Source organism: Nyctereutes procyonoides, unplaced genomic scaffold (assembly GCF_905146905.1).
Source record: "Nyctereutes procyonoides isolate TBG_1078 unplaced genomic scaffold, NYPRO_anot_genome, whole genome shotgun sequence".
NCBI lineage: Eukaryota > Metazoa > Chordata > Mammalia > Carnivora > Canidae > Nyctereutes > Nyctereutes procyonoides.
In genome coordinates, this window is record NW_026575051.1 from 21,308,715 (window position 1) to 21,325,746 (window position 17,032).

Here is a 17,032-nt window from a genome sequence, read left to right on the forward strand (position 1 = left end):
TCTTCTGGAGCCTTTTCCTGCTGCCAATTGTATTTAACCTTATCTCCAAAATCCCTCTTTTCTGTGTTACCAACTGTTCTGACCTTCCATTGGGATCCATATAGGAAGAGATAAATGTTGTAAATAAAGGCATCATGCTTCATTATGAAAAGCACAACAAAACACTAGAGCAGTCTTGGATAGAATGTGTTTCACACTGAGATACAGTATGTTGGAGCAAGAACAGAATTTTAGAATAAGTTTTATTCATTTTTTAAATTTTTAACTAGCACCCAGTATTTAAGTTATGTGGGAGCTAGAGATAGCAAATCAGTCTAGTGATAGCTCTGAAGGGATTTAGGGTACAAGGGTGGGGAGACCAAGTCCATCTGTGATACCAGGACAGTGTGGAAAATCCTGTCTCAGAAGGATGCCTCTGAAGGAGTTTAAGGAGGGAAGGTTTTGAACATTCCTGAGGAAGTGGGTGTTACGAAGGCTTCCTGGGGAGGATGACTTTCAAACTTTGAGGAACAAGTAGCAGGTAGAGGTAAAGTATGGGAAGGATATTTCTGGGCAGACGAAATGGCACGAGTATGTGTCTGAAGGTTTGAAATAGCCTGATGAATTTGGGAAATGCAAGGTATTGGAGTGCATGGCAGTGAGGTCATGAAGGTTCTGTACACATGGCTAAGGAATGTTTTCTTGAAAGCTGTGAGGAGCTACGATAGGGTTTACAGGAGGGGAGTGGTTCGCATCTCAGCCTGGCACTAACAGGAATATGGAGTTGGTAGATGGCAGCCTGAATGCAAGAAGGCCATGATGGGGGTGGAAAGACTGGAGAAAGGATCAAGGAGCAGGAGAAAAGGAGATGCCAGACCAGGCATGCGGGTGACAAGTGAGAAGACTGTTGGGTGAATGAGAGGATAAACTCTCTTATCCCACTGCAGATGGGAGACATTAAAGAAAGATCAGGCCTGGAGAGGAAAGATGAGTGTATCTGTGGACATGTGGAGGGTGAAATGCTTTGGGATATCTAAATGAAGGTGTTCAGTAGGCAGCTGAGTTTAAAGGTCTGAGGCTCGGGGGAGAAATTTGAACAAGAGGTAATGGTTTTGGAGGTCATTCATGTGTAGGTGATGGTTGAAGCCATGGGCATGAATGAGGTCACTCACAGAGCAGGGGAGGATACGGTGTTGGTAGTGGGAGATGAGCATGCAGAATTTTACCGTTTCAGGGAAAGCAGAGGAAGAGGGGCCCCTGTGAGAATCTGAGAAGGAACAGCCAGCAGGAAGATTTGTCAATATTGATGTTGGGTGTTACAGAAAAGGTGCAGCAGGAGAATGGCAGGCAGTGCCATCACATTACATGTCGTAAAGGGGTTTGAGTTTATGGGATGGAGTTAAGCTTGTAGATTAATGGGTAGGGCTGTTGTCATGGATGAAGCTATAGGCACAGGCTGTAGAAAGGCAGCACCATTGCAAGCATGCTCATTGAAGGGCTGGTGAGAAGCGAGAGCATCATAGGAGCTTAGCCAAAGGCAGGGAAGCACATCCAGAAAGGTTGCAATGTAAAACGGAGTGGAACAGTCAATAAATGTGGATTGAAAAGTTTCCATTGGTTTTGGCATCTGGGAGGTCATCTATGACAACAAAAGCGATGTCAAAAGTGGTTTACAGCACACATTGTTTGTTGTTTTATACTTTTCCACAGACTCCAAGAGATCAGAGGAAGGCTTGAAAAACCAACAGTCACCATTTCCAGGAGGAAGCAGCAGCAGTCACTGTTTCCTGCTGGATCTGCCAGTTCTAGGGGATGTGAGCGGTCATGATGGTGCTGTAGGTCTTGGACAGCTAACTGTGATGTAATTAATGGAGGAATTTCATAACTCTCTGGGTGTCATGTGTACATGTTTGGGAATGAGCTATGTAGGCTTTGCTGCTGCCAGAGAAGCAGACCCACCAACATTCTTCTTCTGGAGTCTGGTCATCTGCTATGGCTAGGACATTTTAAGCCTGGTTATTCCATACTAACTATTGAAGACCGTGGACAGAGTTCTCTCTGTCCAAGACTATTTATTTATTTATATAAGATTTTATTCATTTATTCATGAAAGACACACAAAAAGAAGCAGAGACATAGGCAGAAGGAGAAGCAGGCTCCCTGTGGGGAGCCCGAGGTGAGACTTGATCCCAGGTCCCCAGGATCACGACCTGAGCCAAAGACAGATTCTCAACCACTGAGCCACCTAGGCATCCCTTTCCAAGACCCTTTAATAATTGCACGTACCACTGGTGTTTCCAAGTTTGCCTCACCTTGCAATTTTTAAAAAAATTTTATAAAAGCAGTATAGGGTCATTTTAAAAACTCAGTGGAGGCAAGTAAAGAAAAAGTCAACAACCTGCACTTTCTACTTCCAGATTCTCCTGCCTCAGCTGAGGTTGCCAATGTTGGCTTATTTTTATGATACCTCTCTCGGTTCCAGATTATGGATCCCAGTGCACAAGGACTCTACCTTTCTTACCTGACTTTCTGCCACATAGGTGGTTCCTTAAATAAATGAATAAGGGAATAAATAAATAAATAAATAAACAAACAAACAAACAAATGAGTGAATTATTTAGGTTTAAGTCCTTAAGAGCATTGCTTTCATTCCCTTCATTGTAATTTCTCTCTGAAATTACAGAGAGGAAAGCACCTATTCTTGTCACCTTTTGATTTGTAGGAGTGCTTATTATATGGATGGTACTGTGTGATAAGGGACTGGGCTTGTAGTCTCTTTATCCAGCCTGGAGGTGCAGATTTCTCCAATTATGTGAATGAAATTAATCTATTCAGAAACTGGTAGATGACTGGCAGAGGTGACAAGCTTAGCACTTCCATGGAATTAGAAGGTGAGATATTTATAATGCATTTTAGGTTCTTAAAAAAGAGTACATCTGAACTTCTGCATTAAGTTCAAACAGTTTGGAAACTTTTACTGTGCATTCTGTCTGTGTCAGGCAGTGGAGTGGCATCACATGTATAGCAGACGGAGGAATAATTCTGTTCAGAAGATGACAAGCCACGGTGTACCCCCAGAGATGTTCAGACTATGTGGGCAAAACCATATTTATAGGTTTAAAAGGGAAAATCAGAATACCCTGCTGATCATCAGACCACAGAAAAAGGGGCTTTTAGGAATGGTGAGAGCAAATATTCCTTCTGTCTGGAAATTTAGACTTCAGATTATGGTCTTCATTCACTTGGAGCAGTGTTTCTCCAGGTGGGCTTGAGACTGCCTCCATTAGAATCCTTGTTAAAATGGCATATTTCCACCTTATAGACTGTACAATCAGAATGTCCAAAGCAGGATCCCTGGAGTTTGCATTTTAATCCCCAGGAAAATTCATATAATCATATAAATTTAAATTGGAGCTAGGAGCCTAACAACCTAAACAGTTCTTGGTGGGGTCAAGATCCTGAACAATATTTAGTCTTTACAATCTGACCTTTCTTGCCTTCAGTTAAATCCATAGAATAAGGGCTTAAGTACAGGAAATGATTTTTGACCAGTCCAAAAATCAAGTGTCTGTCATAAGAACTGAGATCACCCTTCAGCAAAAAAAAAAAAAAAAAAAAAAGGAAACATTTCCCCTTCTTTCTAAGTCTTTTTGTCCTAAATTTGGATGGGGGTGGCCTGTGAGGCTCGCTTTAGGATATGAGAATAGAACTACACTTGCCATATTAGATCGTCTTGAGAGTGACATTCAGCTGAAACACAGAGTATATTTTATACTCATTCACAGGACTGAATTTTCTATAGTTCGTAGAAACAGCATTGGTTCTGCAGGATTTTCTCAAAACACTGAGTTACGAGAAACTCATTGTAACTCTAAGAAAGAACTTCAAAACATTTAGCAAGTGTCAATGCCAGAATTTATATGCATTCCTCATATGATGACTACTGTAAGGGGATAATACCAAGTTTAACATAAGTTCTGATATGTTTCTTTTTAGGAAGTTAGAGGCATAACAACTTTTTCCCTCTCAGTTGACAGTTTGTAATTTTTAAGCCATTAAGCTCTTTTGCTACAGTATTTCTTTGAATCATATAAACATGTTTTTGAGCACTTTTTAGAAATCCTTTTGCACTGTTTCCTAGTCTAACCTGGTTTTTTTAAAGGGCTACTTTTGGAAAGGTGTACTTATACAGGTAGAGCGATTTCTTAAAAATTTATTCTACTTAAAAATGGGAAGGAGGTGGGTTAAATTAGATTCAAACAGTCCCCCTTTCCACCCTCTCCCCATCTTCAACTGAGGAACAAAACGGATTCCTCTTGTTGCATTGCTGTTTTACCTCCCATTCCAGGCAACCTAACACAGCCTTCAGCTTACGCAGTCTTTACACGTTGGCTCTGCTTCAGTCTAAGAGCAGAAACAGCTTTATTCTGTAGGTAAATTATGGATGGGAGCCATGAGTAATTGTCAGATATACACTCATATGACCAGGGCCTCATCATTAGTGGTTCCTAAGATGGCTGCCTATTAGATTCAGCACTTTTTAAAGTATGGCCCTAATCCCACTCCAGGTGGATTTATTGGAATCTCAGGTGATGATTGGCCCCAGGTGGTTCTGATATGCAGTCAGGACTGAGAACCAATTACATTAAATGCTTCAGTGTTTCTCAGAGGCAGCTCTAGGAGCCTCTTTACCTGAATCTCCAGGAGTATTGCGTTAAAAATGCAGATTCCTTCCCTGGACCCTAGACTTAGACTTAGTGAAACAGTTGCTAGGAGTGGGGCCAATCCTATCAACAAATAAGTGCTCCCCGTGGTTACTCTGAAATTGAGAATCCCCAGCCTCTTGGGCATTCAGTGGTTTTAGTAGACTTGGGTTCGGGATGTACATTGGAAAAAGCTGGTGACAATTGTTGAGAGTCAGTGTTTTGGCTAGTTTATTCGGGCCACATGGCTTCTTCCTGTACCTCTGGAGAATTGCATTGTTCACTTCTGGCCCTGCACCTTCTCATCTATTCTGTGTGTTACCTAGAGTGATTTTAGGAGTCTGAATGACTCATTCTAGCCTGTGGTTGAGTCTGTCAATTCACAAACACTGTGCATGTGGGAGTGTGAGAAGAGAACACCAAGTTTAGGAGGGTGCTTATTTCAGTTGACAAGAGTCACAGATTCTCATGCAAAGAATAAGTATATTTAAAAAGGTAACATGAGACAAGGAAGCAAACCCATAGAATTCATACATTGGAATGGGTCTTACCACAGGTGCTGGTTGGTACTTCAGGGGAGGGAGGCTTGGGGCAGAGCCAAAGACTTAATTTTTGGATCAGGACCATTCATCCATTGGAAGAGTTAGAATCTCCCTAGAGAATTTTGATGCACAAATACCAGTAGTTGTAATTTTGTTCATATTAAATGGGAATAACTAAAATAAGCTGTCATTTTGAGTGAATGTTGAAGTCAGCGATGAGGTATTGAGTTGCAGTTACTATGAGGTTTAAGTAGACGTTCCGAATTTTGCTCTGGGAGGAGAGTGAGTAAAAAGAATGCCAAACTGTCCACATGTTTTTTTTTCCCTTCCCATTCTATATGAAACCTAACATTCACCATTCTGTAATTCTTTGTTACTTTTGGGATCAATTTATATTTATATTTGCAAATTGGGATCTTGTATCTCAAGACATATTTGTTTGCTTAGCTAAATAACTGCTGGGGAGGAAAAGCTGAGGCATAAAGGTTATTTTGGTAATTGTGGCTGGAATTAGGTGAAAACCTCCTGGGCTGAGAAAGTTTTTTGGCAGCACAAGTTACCAAGACTCTAAAATAAAACTTTGACAAAGGTCCCTCTGTGGCACCTTCCATGGGCCTCTCTGCACTGTGCTGTCCACCTTTCTGTTCTGAGTTAGGTCTGTGTCCATCTTCACTTCACAAACATGGGCAAGGCTGCTCAGGCAGGAATGATGCCTTTGTCTACAAGGCTGGCCACCTCCCGGGTGAGTCTGTGGTGGTTGGAATAATAGGATAAACGGGATGATGCCTTTGAAAAAAATTTCCATTTAGCATTTTTTTTTCCTCCTGTACACCCAGAGGAACAGCTGTGGCAGCAAATGCAGACTTGAATCATGCGTTCATATTTAGTCTTGTTTGACAATCCCAGATATTTTTAAGCAGGATCTAGTCAGGCAACCAGAATTACAGTATTCAAACTGTCTTAATCAGCCAGACTGTTTGGCACACAAGGACCTTGTTTTACCCAAGTAGTAAATAATTCTCAATGAAGCAATATGATGTACCAAGTGTGCCCAGAGTCACAACATTCAGTATTTTACTACAGCTTGTCAGCATCTCTTTTTACGTGCTTGTTCTGTTCACCACGAGTTGTTTATAACTTGCAGTGTTTGAATTCTGTGTTTGGCCAGGTCTCAATCAACAGTTTTTATACATGATAAGGACTCTACATTCCATGCCAGGATGGCCCTTCCATTGTACTTGTTGCCCTTAATGCAGCATCATTGTCTGCTACATGTGTGGTTTATTGTTGGTGGTGGTTTTTTTTTTTTTTTGCTGAGAGTACTTCATATTTTAACAGCTTGTTTCATTTTTAAGACCTGGGACCACAGAGTTTTGTCATTTCCTCTGCTATGAATAAGTGGCCCTCATCCATTGAGTCTGCTCTTGATTTATGGGCCTCCTTTCTCCCCAGCTCCTCTTCTGTCACTTCCTCTTGGCCAGGGCTCTGAAGTCCACACTCTCTAGGCCTCCCCTCATCACCCCCTGCGCTGCCCTCCTTGTTGCCTTCTGGGCAAAGATGGGAATGCACTTCCAGAACCTTCTCCCATTCCACTCCTGTCTGCCTCTCTGCTCACTCCACAAATTTTCCAAACAACCCAAATCTAACCCAAACACATTAAGATGAACTTTTCCCTTGACCTTGGTATTTCCCTCAGGCTACAAACCCCTTTTTATATCCGCCAGGCTTTTTGAAGGCAGACTTCCCCAGGTTCTCAGGCTTGTAGATTTTTAATGGATATATATATATATATATATTTTAATGAGATAGTGACACAGGATTGCTAGCCTTTTTATTTTGATAAGGAAAACTATCAATGTCTTTCAGTAAAAGACAAAGAGGTTTCAACCTTCCAGGCAGGATATAATCTCTGATTAACAGAGAACAGTCCTTTTAAATAAATAAATTTGGCTTCATGATTAGAAATCCTTGTCACCTTCTCCCCAATTACCTTGTCTGCCAATTAGGAATATGAGGTCTCTGACTAGAATTTGGTCCCTACTGCTTTATACTCCCCTTTTCTTTTTCCACAGAAGCCAGTGGTTTGGCTTCCCCTAAAACCACAATGTATGTATCCTCTTGAAGGTGACAGCAAATTCCTAATCGCCAAATCCACCTCTTCCTTATCTGTTGGTTGTCACTTGGACCATCCCTTTTGGTAACACTCTGCTCTGACTTCTTGGCTCTGCTCCCACAGTTCTCTTCCCTCTGCCTGTTGAGTGCCCCTCTGCCCCATAACAGAAGGTTCTGGCTTGCTTTCTCCTCAGATTGTGCATCCACCCCCACCCCTGTGTGACATGCTTGCCAAGTGATATCTCAGAACCACAGGCTTGTGTTTCTGCCTCCTCTTTCTCTCCATATTTGTTTCCCCAGGCATCTCTTATTCTAGCGTGTTTGGAGCTGATCAGATCTGACTGTCTAGATCCTCAGTAACTACTTCAAGGTCTTCCTCAGCCCGAGGCAGATGGACTAGAATTTCAAAGCTCTGCTCTTCTACATATCAGCAGAGTCATCTTGGACAATTTAGTTAATGTTCCAAAGCCTGCTTCTGCATCTGTTAATGGGACTACCAACTCAGTATTTGTTGTAAGGATTAGAGATGATGCATGCAAAGTGCCGTTTGCGTATGTGGTACATGTGAGGCCCTAAAGATGGTGGCTCTTCTTATTTGTAGACAGTCATGTGGTATAGCAGGATTGGAGGGGAGTAGTTCTTTTTCAGAGACATACCTGTCCCTTTTCCTGATCTTGAGCCTGTCCTCTGCTTTTTCTCTGAACGCTTGACTTTTCACTTGTGGCTAGCTAAGGTGGCAGTGACAACAACCGTTAAGGTAACTAAGTTCAAAAGAGGCTTCTTGAGTCAGGCTGTCAGGTAACAATTTCAAATCCTCATCTAAAGCAGTGGTATTGTGCTATAAAATATAAAGTGTTTGTATGGTTGAAAGGAGGGCTCTGTGTATGTGTACTATGTACACACATGCACTGCTATGGTGGTCAGCTGGAGCATGTCAGCTAGGTACTGGCCAGGATGAGCCATGGCCCTCATTTTCTTTATTTTATTTAAATTCAATTAATTAACATAGAGTGTATTATTCATTTCAGAGTTAGCGTTTAGTGATTCATCAGTTGCCTATAACACCCAGTGTTCATTACATCAAGCGCCCTCCTTAATGCTCATCCCCCAGTTACCCCATCCCCCCATTCATCTCCCCTCCAGCGACCCTCAGTTAAGAATCTAGTGATTTGTCTCCTCTGATTTCATCTTATTTTTCCCTCCCTTCCCTCATGATCCTCTGTTTTGTTTCTTAAATTACAGATGAAAGGATAAAGAAGATGCAATAAATATATGCACACATATGCATACAATGGAATATTACTCAGCCATCAAAAAAAACATGGCACTCATTTTCTTACCAAGATTCTTTAGTGTCTGGGAAATTCAGTATCTGAGCAAGACCATTAATCCACTAAATTAATTCTTTTCTCACAGGAGGAGACCATGTTGAATGGGAAGATCAAGTTCCTTATAATTTTGTATTTTTCTCTTGTGTCATCCTCAGTATTTAAGATTGTTAAATATAGCAGGTGCTCAGTATAAATGTTGATAGTTTCCATGAGAGGGAAAACCCAGGTGGACTCACCTGTAGGTCATGTCTTATACATTTTAAGTTTTCCCTTTGTAGACTAGAAATACAAATGTACTTAAACTCTGACGGGCAGTTGTTCATCTGGAACAAGTCTTGAAGTGGATTATTAAATGTCAGTGCAGAGTTTAGGTAAGGTTAGCTGTCTCTGATGTCCATGTGGATGCTTGTGAATTGCTGGGTTCCTGTTAGGGTTGCCTCTGTCCTGGATTTCTCTGCAGGGCAGTTCACAGGGTGCCTTTCCCTGTGATGGTTCCTTTTGTTTATGCTGCATTATTTTTTCTTTGTCTCTGATTTGGTTTAACATTGGTTGATGTGGTATTGAGGTACTGTCTTCAGATTCCTGATGCAATTACACGATTCTTTGTCTAAGATTGGATATGAATAACAAGACTTATTTAAAGACTCAGTTCTTTCTCTTTTGACAAAAGTTCTTGATGACATTCCCCACCCCCCAGTCTGAAATTTATGTTGGGGGTGAAAGGAGGGCAAGAAAACACATGCCTCAGACTCTTTAAGCTGATATAAAAAAAGTGACCCCTGCTCAAAACCAGTCAGTGCCACTTGAGAATTGCTTTTTCCTCCCTGCTTTTAGTCCTCTCCACTTTGGTACTTTACCAAGTTATCCTGTACATTATCTCATTTTACCTCTCAGTAGCCCTGGTTGGTGGATGAGGCAGGTAATCTGAACATCCCCTTTCTGAGGGACCCAAGGCTCAGAGCAGTGGATGTTTACCTTTGTTAAGTGAGTATGCTGGTCCTGGGATCTCCCTTCTGATCCAGGCCCAGTGCGGTGAATAAGGAAGTATTGTTGAACGCCCTCCTGTTAAAGACCTACATTGTGGTAAATGCTGGGGAGCCAGTGGGGGACATTGTAGATCTGATCCCTGAGCTAGTTAGCAGAGGACACATCTATTAGGGAACCGAGGTATTGAGTAAGTGTTTATAGCTAATTGCCATTGAGCAAAGTGCTTACAGGGAGAAGTATGGAGCACTGTGGGAGGCCCAAGAGGCTCAAGTCTACTTGAAGAGATTCAAGGAAGGTTTAATAGAAATTTTGTGACACTATATTGCCTTTTTGTCTGTGGTGCTGGTTAATTATTTCTCTTACCTAGTAGGAGCTACATTAAGCAAGGCATAATGAAGAAAATTTTAATACTGTGTACGTAATCAAATACTGTTCTTAGTTTTGGTACTGCAATCATAGCCAAAAGTTGTTCAAGATTAGACATACCACAGGATTAAATTAATTAGTTAATTAATTTATTTTTAAAAGATTTTATTTATGTATTCATGAGAGAGAGAGAGAGAGGCAAAGACACAGGCAGAGGGAGAAGCAGGCTCCACACAGGGATCCCGATGCGGGACTCGATCCCGGGACTCCAGGATCATGCTCTGGGCTGAAGGCAGGTGCTAAACTGCTGAACCACCCAGGGATCCCCACAGGATTAGATTTAAAGCTGTGTCTTTGTTACTTCAATATTTTTTATTATGTTATCTTGAAAATGGATTATTTGGTTTTGTTTAATCAAAGAATTTGGTAAGCAGAATGTTTGAAACTGTCATGTGCTGTCAGATGGGCTGGTACACTTTCCCCCCTGGCTCCCTTCCATTGAGTTTCTGAAGATTCAGAGGCAGTGCTGTCTTTGGCTTTCTGCAAGCCGTGCTCATCGGCGGCTTTTGGCCCTAGGGCAGTCGGGTTGGAGTTTTGCGGTTTCTCTTGACCTCACACGTTTTTTTTAGAGACAAGACAAGCTTATGGCGAGGAGCACCGGCTCTGGGGGGACGAGGCCTACGTTCAGAACCTGACCCTTCTGCTTACTGGCCAAGTGTAAACTTGGCCAGGCCCTTACCTCTGCGGTGCCTCCCTTCCTCCTTCAGAGAACCTTCCTGGTTATCGGGAAGACTTACAGGAGTTTTTTGTGCAAAGTGCTTAGGAGTGTGTGTGACACTTCTAAGTGCTTAGTAAAGGCTCAGCGGCTATGGCTGTTTTTCAATCACAAGTTTCATAAAGGGTCCTTAGAGTGCAGCACGCCTGGAACCAGGGAAAGAAACTGCTCCACGCTTGGCGCGAATCCAGTCCTCTGACCTTGTTAGCACCTTGTACTAACGAAGCCAACACAGCCACCTTGCTGTAGAGCTAGTTGTGCTGATGCAATAAGTGTAGATGATTGCTTGCAGAGCTCTTGCTCCATTTTCAAAAATAAAATTTCAACTTACTAAATTGCCTCATGATATCCCCAGAAGTGTAAAATGTTATTCTTTGCAATTTTACAAAAAGACAAATTAATAGATGGGGGTAATCATTTGATTTCTTTAAGCATTCCTACTCTTCTTCAACTTCATATATCTAAATGCTGTCAAGATGAATTAGATAATCCTAGAGAATAGCCACAAAAATACCTAAGACTTGTGTTTTGTTTAGTGTTTTATGGTGCCATCAGTGAAGAGAACCTAGTATTCTAACTTATTAACATCAGATAGGTCTTGAACCCAGAAAGAAAAGAGATGCTATTTATATAGAACAAGAAATGCCAGTGAGTAATTGATTTATCCTGAAAGAACTTGTGCAATGTATAGGGCTACCGTCAAAACAGGTTGTCTGTGAGCAGTCCTCCATGAAAGGAAATGCCCTGGAAGTTTGCAAACTCACACATGCTTAGAAGGAACCGGAGATGTCCACCAGTCCAATCTATCTCCATCACAAGAGGGTCCCAAAATGGCAATAGCTTTTCAGGAAAGGGTGTGGTCCACCATGAGGATTCTGGGCATGTGGGAAGAGAGCCCTCATTCCCCACAGAAGAATGTGGACTAAGCCTCTGTATTTGTGGGGGCAGGGAAATGGGGAAGTTAGAATCCCCAGCTTGGCGTATTACAAATGGATGTCCATAAAAGACTATGAGTGCCAGGAAGGGCAGGGGATGTCTTTTTAAATCACTTTTTAAGTGATAATATCTGTGGTAAAAGCTATATTCTGTCTCAGAAGCCCTGGGGCTAATGGTGCCAGCATGCCTGGTGGTATTGAAGATATTTTGCACTGACAGAGTTTAGGAGTAATTATCCATTTCCTGTATACAGGCAGTAGTAATGGTCATATTGGTAAACTACAGATTAGCTAGTTTTACTTTTTAAGCACAATTGTATCTCACTAATTTGAAGGAATTCTAATCCAGAAATAATGATGGCTTACTTAGAGTGGGTCCAAATTAAAGGCTGTCTTAAGAAAGTTGTAGGGAAAAGGTTACTTAATTTTATAATCATTCTCAGACATTTTGTAAATTATCAAATTTTATGCTCTTATTCTTAGACATAGAAGAGACAAAGCCAGTTTGAATTAATGAAAAATATGATTAAAATTTTTTGTTTGTTTCGCCTTCTATAGAAGCTCTAACTCAACTGAATGCTGGCAAGTAGAAGTTTTGGGATATATTCCTTAATGAGTAGATAAAAAAAAATTTATTTCTAATATTTTTATGTAAATACATGTTTCTTCAGAAGCTAATCATTACTACTTCTCATATAGTTAAAACAATGGCAAAAGCCCTCTAAATCCTCTCTTCTCTATTAATAATGCTACTCTTCTTCGGATTATTTGGGGTTGAATGAAAACCAGTGGTCCTCTCTACTGATCGCACTCAAATATTAATGAAAGAGGTCAGAGGGCCATTCATGCTACTCTGCTTTATCCTTAGGACAGCCCTAAGCCGGAGGTGATTATCCCCTCTTTATAGAAGAGGAAACTCCTTGTCTAGCAAATTAATTGTAAATAGCTCAATCTGACATTTGGTAATCTGTTATCAAGAGATTGCTTCAGCCTTCTCTCCGTTTACTCCCATGTTGATATCCTGAAGTTCATACTGTACTGTCTCTCCTCAGGGCTTACCTTCTCACTGCATTCAGCATGCCATTTGTGCCTGGGTTTCTCCTCTTATTTAGTTGGTTCAAAGTGTAAATGTCCTTTGTCTGATTTTCTCTGAACTTGTGCAACACCGAAGGTATGATGTGCTGGCATTAATTTTTTTTAAAAAAAATATGTCTGTTAGTGACCCATTTTACAGATAAGGAAATTAAGGCACAGGCAGGTTAAGTAGTTTGCCTGAGGGCTCAAACCTGCCAACCCCCCCAAAAATGATGCAGATTGCTCTTACAGCTGTTTGGATTTGATAGAGGACAAATTGAATACAGGTAGAGACCATTTAAGAGGATATTCTAGTCATCTAGATGATTGAAGCCTGAACTAAGTTGAAAACAATAGATGTAGACAGAAAAAGATGGCCAGGAACAGTAATTAGAGAATATGAGAAGGATTTCAAAATTGAATGTAAGAATTGGTGATGAAGAGTGGTGGTGAAGATTCAAATTAGTTTTTTAAAGAAGTTGATAGTCAACCTAGGTTTCATGAGAAGGTGTTATTTATATGTATTTTTTTTATATGTTTACTCTCAAACCTCATATTTGTCCTGAGCAAAAAATTTAAGGATCAAAGGGGATTTCAGTTGGGAATAACCTGTATGCTTTATATTCCCGTTGTCAGAGATCTGGCACTAAGCAGTTTTCTTACTGGTAAAATGAAGATAACACTAACTTGATGGGGATATTTCATGACTCAAATGAGAGAGTGCTTGCAGGGGCTTAGTAATGGTAGCTTCTCATCCATTCATTTGTCACCTGTGTACTGCTTAAGTTCACTACTGTGTCAGCTGTAGGGAAACTGACAGATGAGACCCACAAGGTCTTTCTTTCCAATGAGCACAGAGTTTTATAAGGGAGATGGACTGCCAACAATTGTTAAAACTGTCACAGATCTCACAAAGGTGAAGCCTGAGAATGGAGGAATCCAGCTTCATCTTGGGATCCATAGAAGGTGTCCCTGAGGATATGACATTTCAGCTGGGTATTTAAGACTGAGTAGATGTTTTCTGTCCTTAATTTTTTATTCTAATATTTTTAATAACCTAAAGCAAATTAGTACTCAGGACTCTTCAAACCGCACCATTGCCATCCTTGTCTATAGCTTTCTTTTTTTTTTTAAATATTTTATTTATTTATTCATGAGAGACACAGAGAGAGACAGCGACACAGGCAGAGGGAGAAAGAAGCAGGCTCCAAGCAGGGAGCCCTATGTGGGACTCCATCCCAGGACTCCAGGACCATGCCCCAAGCTGAAGGCAGGTGCTTTGACCGCTGAGCCACCCAGGTGTTCCTCTTGTCTGTAGCTTCTATTTGTACAAGCAAATACATTCTTTTTCTTCCAAGTTCAGAGTGTGCATATGGTGGAAAGAAATGGGTCCTGGGAGTCAGGAGACCTGTGTTCTGTTTGCTCATCTGCTGCTTCTCTGTGTATACAAGCAGGTTATCCTAAGGAGGGAATGCCTTCCTTACATAGGACCAGACCTTACAGTCAGCTCTGTGTGGACTGAGTCCAGCCATGTTATTCTCTGGCTGTTGCTTTTGTTCCTCTCAAATCTCCAGATTGCAGACCAGCCCTGACCAGAGTTTCTCATAGCTACTTTTCATATGTTCCCTTGACAGGCCCATCTTCCCAGGCTTTGGTGATGTTTCTAGTGCTCTGAGAAATATTAAAGATGGGTAACAAATGGATATACCTTTCTTATTTTTCTTTTCCTTGCTTTTTTTGTTTGTTTGTTTTTTGGGTAGAGCAGCATGTTGCTGTAAAATTTATTTCTGTGTCTGACTTGATCTTCTTTGACACTTGTGAGGCAACTGGCATGATATGTGCACCTCTTTCCTCAATCTTATAAAAACTGCTCACCAAGGGATGCTTGGGTGGCTCAGTGGTTGAGTTCCTTCAGTTCAGGTCATGATCCCCACAAGGAGCCTGCTTCTCTCCCTGCATATGTCTCTTTCTCTGTGTTTCTTTCATGAATAAATAAATAAAATATTAAAACAAAACAAAACTGCTTACCAGACCTGAAGAAGTGGCAAAAGAGGGACTGTCATGGCATGCACAGGACAACCAGCACCTTTCAGACCAAAGCAAGCCATGGCATGTTATTGCCTCACTTGCCTGGATAGATAGCCATGCTTGTTCTATAATGGATTTATGTATGTTCATTCATTCTTAAGCACGACAGTGCTGTGATCTCAGTATGGGAAGGTCAGGCACTCAGTGGAATAGGCCTGTAATGATGAGGAAGTTATTTCCTTTCTCTGAGAGTTAGTGTCCATTTTTTTTTTTACAATAGAAGTTAAAATAATTTATGTTGAAGTGAAATAAGATAATATATCTAAAAGGGCCCACCAGTGTATTTGTACCTCAGGACCTATAAATGCTTATGTGTTTTAAGAATCCATTCCAGACTCGTGTGTGTGTGTGTGTGTGTGTGTGTGTGTGTATTGCTATTGTATTTATGCAACTAGGATCATTGTGTTTGTTCTTGTCTTACATGACCATGCACGGCAGAAAATGGTGTAACAAGAATGTTAATTAAATCAAATTTAAATGATTTTGGCTTTTAAGTTTGAACTTAAAGCATTTTAAAAGTAGCTTCTGATTGGTTTGCGTTTGCTAGACCAGGGCATCCATTTTCCCCCTTATTTCTCCCTTCTTCCTGCCACCCCCAGTTGAGAAATATTGGGTATGTTTTGGCCCAGCTTGCATTTGTAGAACTATAGAAGAAACAGAATGAGACCAGGAGAACTTTTTCTATTTTAGGCCTTAATATGTCCAAAATAAATATGTCCTTGAAATTAAATGCTATGAAATAAACCTTTAAAGCCCTAAAAGCTGTAACCCCACATTTCCTACCAAGGGAAAGAAGAATATAACAATTTTGGTCATTTCAAAATCCCAATATTTAGTGATCAGTAAGCCTAGGGAAAAATATTCAGTCTCATTAGTAATAAAAGAATATAAAAATGTTGCCAGACTGTTTTTACCAACAATATTAGCAGGCTATTTTTCTCTTAAGCGAGAGTGCAGGTTGGGGGGAGGGGCATAGAGAGAGGGAGAATGTTAAGCAGGCTCCATTCCCAGCTTGGAGCCTGATGCTGGGCTTGATCTCATGACTCCGAGATCATGACTTGAGCCAAAACCAAGAATCGGACACTTAACCTTGAGCCACCTAGGTGCCCCAATATTGGCAGTTTTTAAAAGTAAGAAAAAGAAAGGAGGAGAGATGTTGAATTAGGTACCTTGTGATGGCTGATGGGAATATAAATAGGTATAACTTGCCTTCCTCTAAGGTAATTTAATAGTATTTATCGAGGACTGTAGAGTGGTTAATGCCTTCAACACAGTAATTACAATTCTGGGAGCTTAGCCTGAGGAAATAATCAGAAATGGATATAAATATAACATCAAGAACTTGGAAACAACCTAAATGTCTAACAATGAGGGATCGATTAAATGAAGTATAAAAATGTATGCAGTGGGTTTTCTGCCATTAAAAACGGTGAACTATTTGGACAACTAAAGGTGGGAAAAGTTTGTAAAATAATATACAGTGAGAAAAACCCCAAATCAGCATGAATCTAGTATTTTCAAATATAATCTATTTATATATACTGTGTATGTGCACGTGTATGATGACAATGAAAAAAATATATCAGAGTAAAACATTATGTCTAGGTGATGGAAATGTTGGTGGTTTTTATTTTCTTCTTGGCAGTTTTTGTACTTTCCAAAGTGTTACATTTATAATCAGAAGAAGAAAGTCCACAATTTAAAAATGCACACTCTAGAATACTGTGTCCTGATACAACTATGTGAAAATAGTGAGAATTAAGAGAATTATGAGAATGCCATCAGTGACTTTTTGATAGGATGATGAGACCTAGTGGTAGTTTTTCTTCCCCACTTTTATTGAGAAATAATTGACATTCATCATTATATAAGTTGGAGGTATGCAGTATGATGTTTGATTTGCATATATCACGAAATGATCACCACAAGAGACTCTGCTAACATCTCTCATTTCATATAGATACAATAAAAGAAATGAAAAAAATTTTCTCCTGGTGATAAGAACTCATAGGATTTATCCCTCTGCCAATTTTCAAATATACTATAGAGCGATGTTAGCTATAGGCATCATGTTGTATGTTATATCCCTAATACTTACCTGTCTTAAAACTGGAAGTTTATACCTCTGACTACCTTCATC

The 17,032-nt window shown here is 40.5% G+C and overlaps 1 protein-coding gene across 3 annotated transcripts in view; it reads left to right on the forward strand.

The window, feature by feature from the left end:
* Positions 1 to 17,032, forward strand: part of LRRC1 (leucine rich repeat containing 1) — a 129,642-nt gene that overhangs the window by 63,316 nt on the left and 49,294 nt on the right. The gene's annotated exons all lie outside the window — the stretch shown is intronic.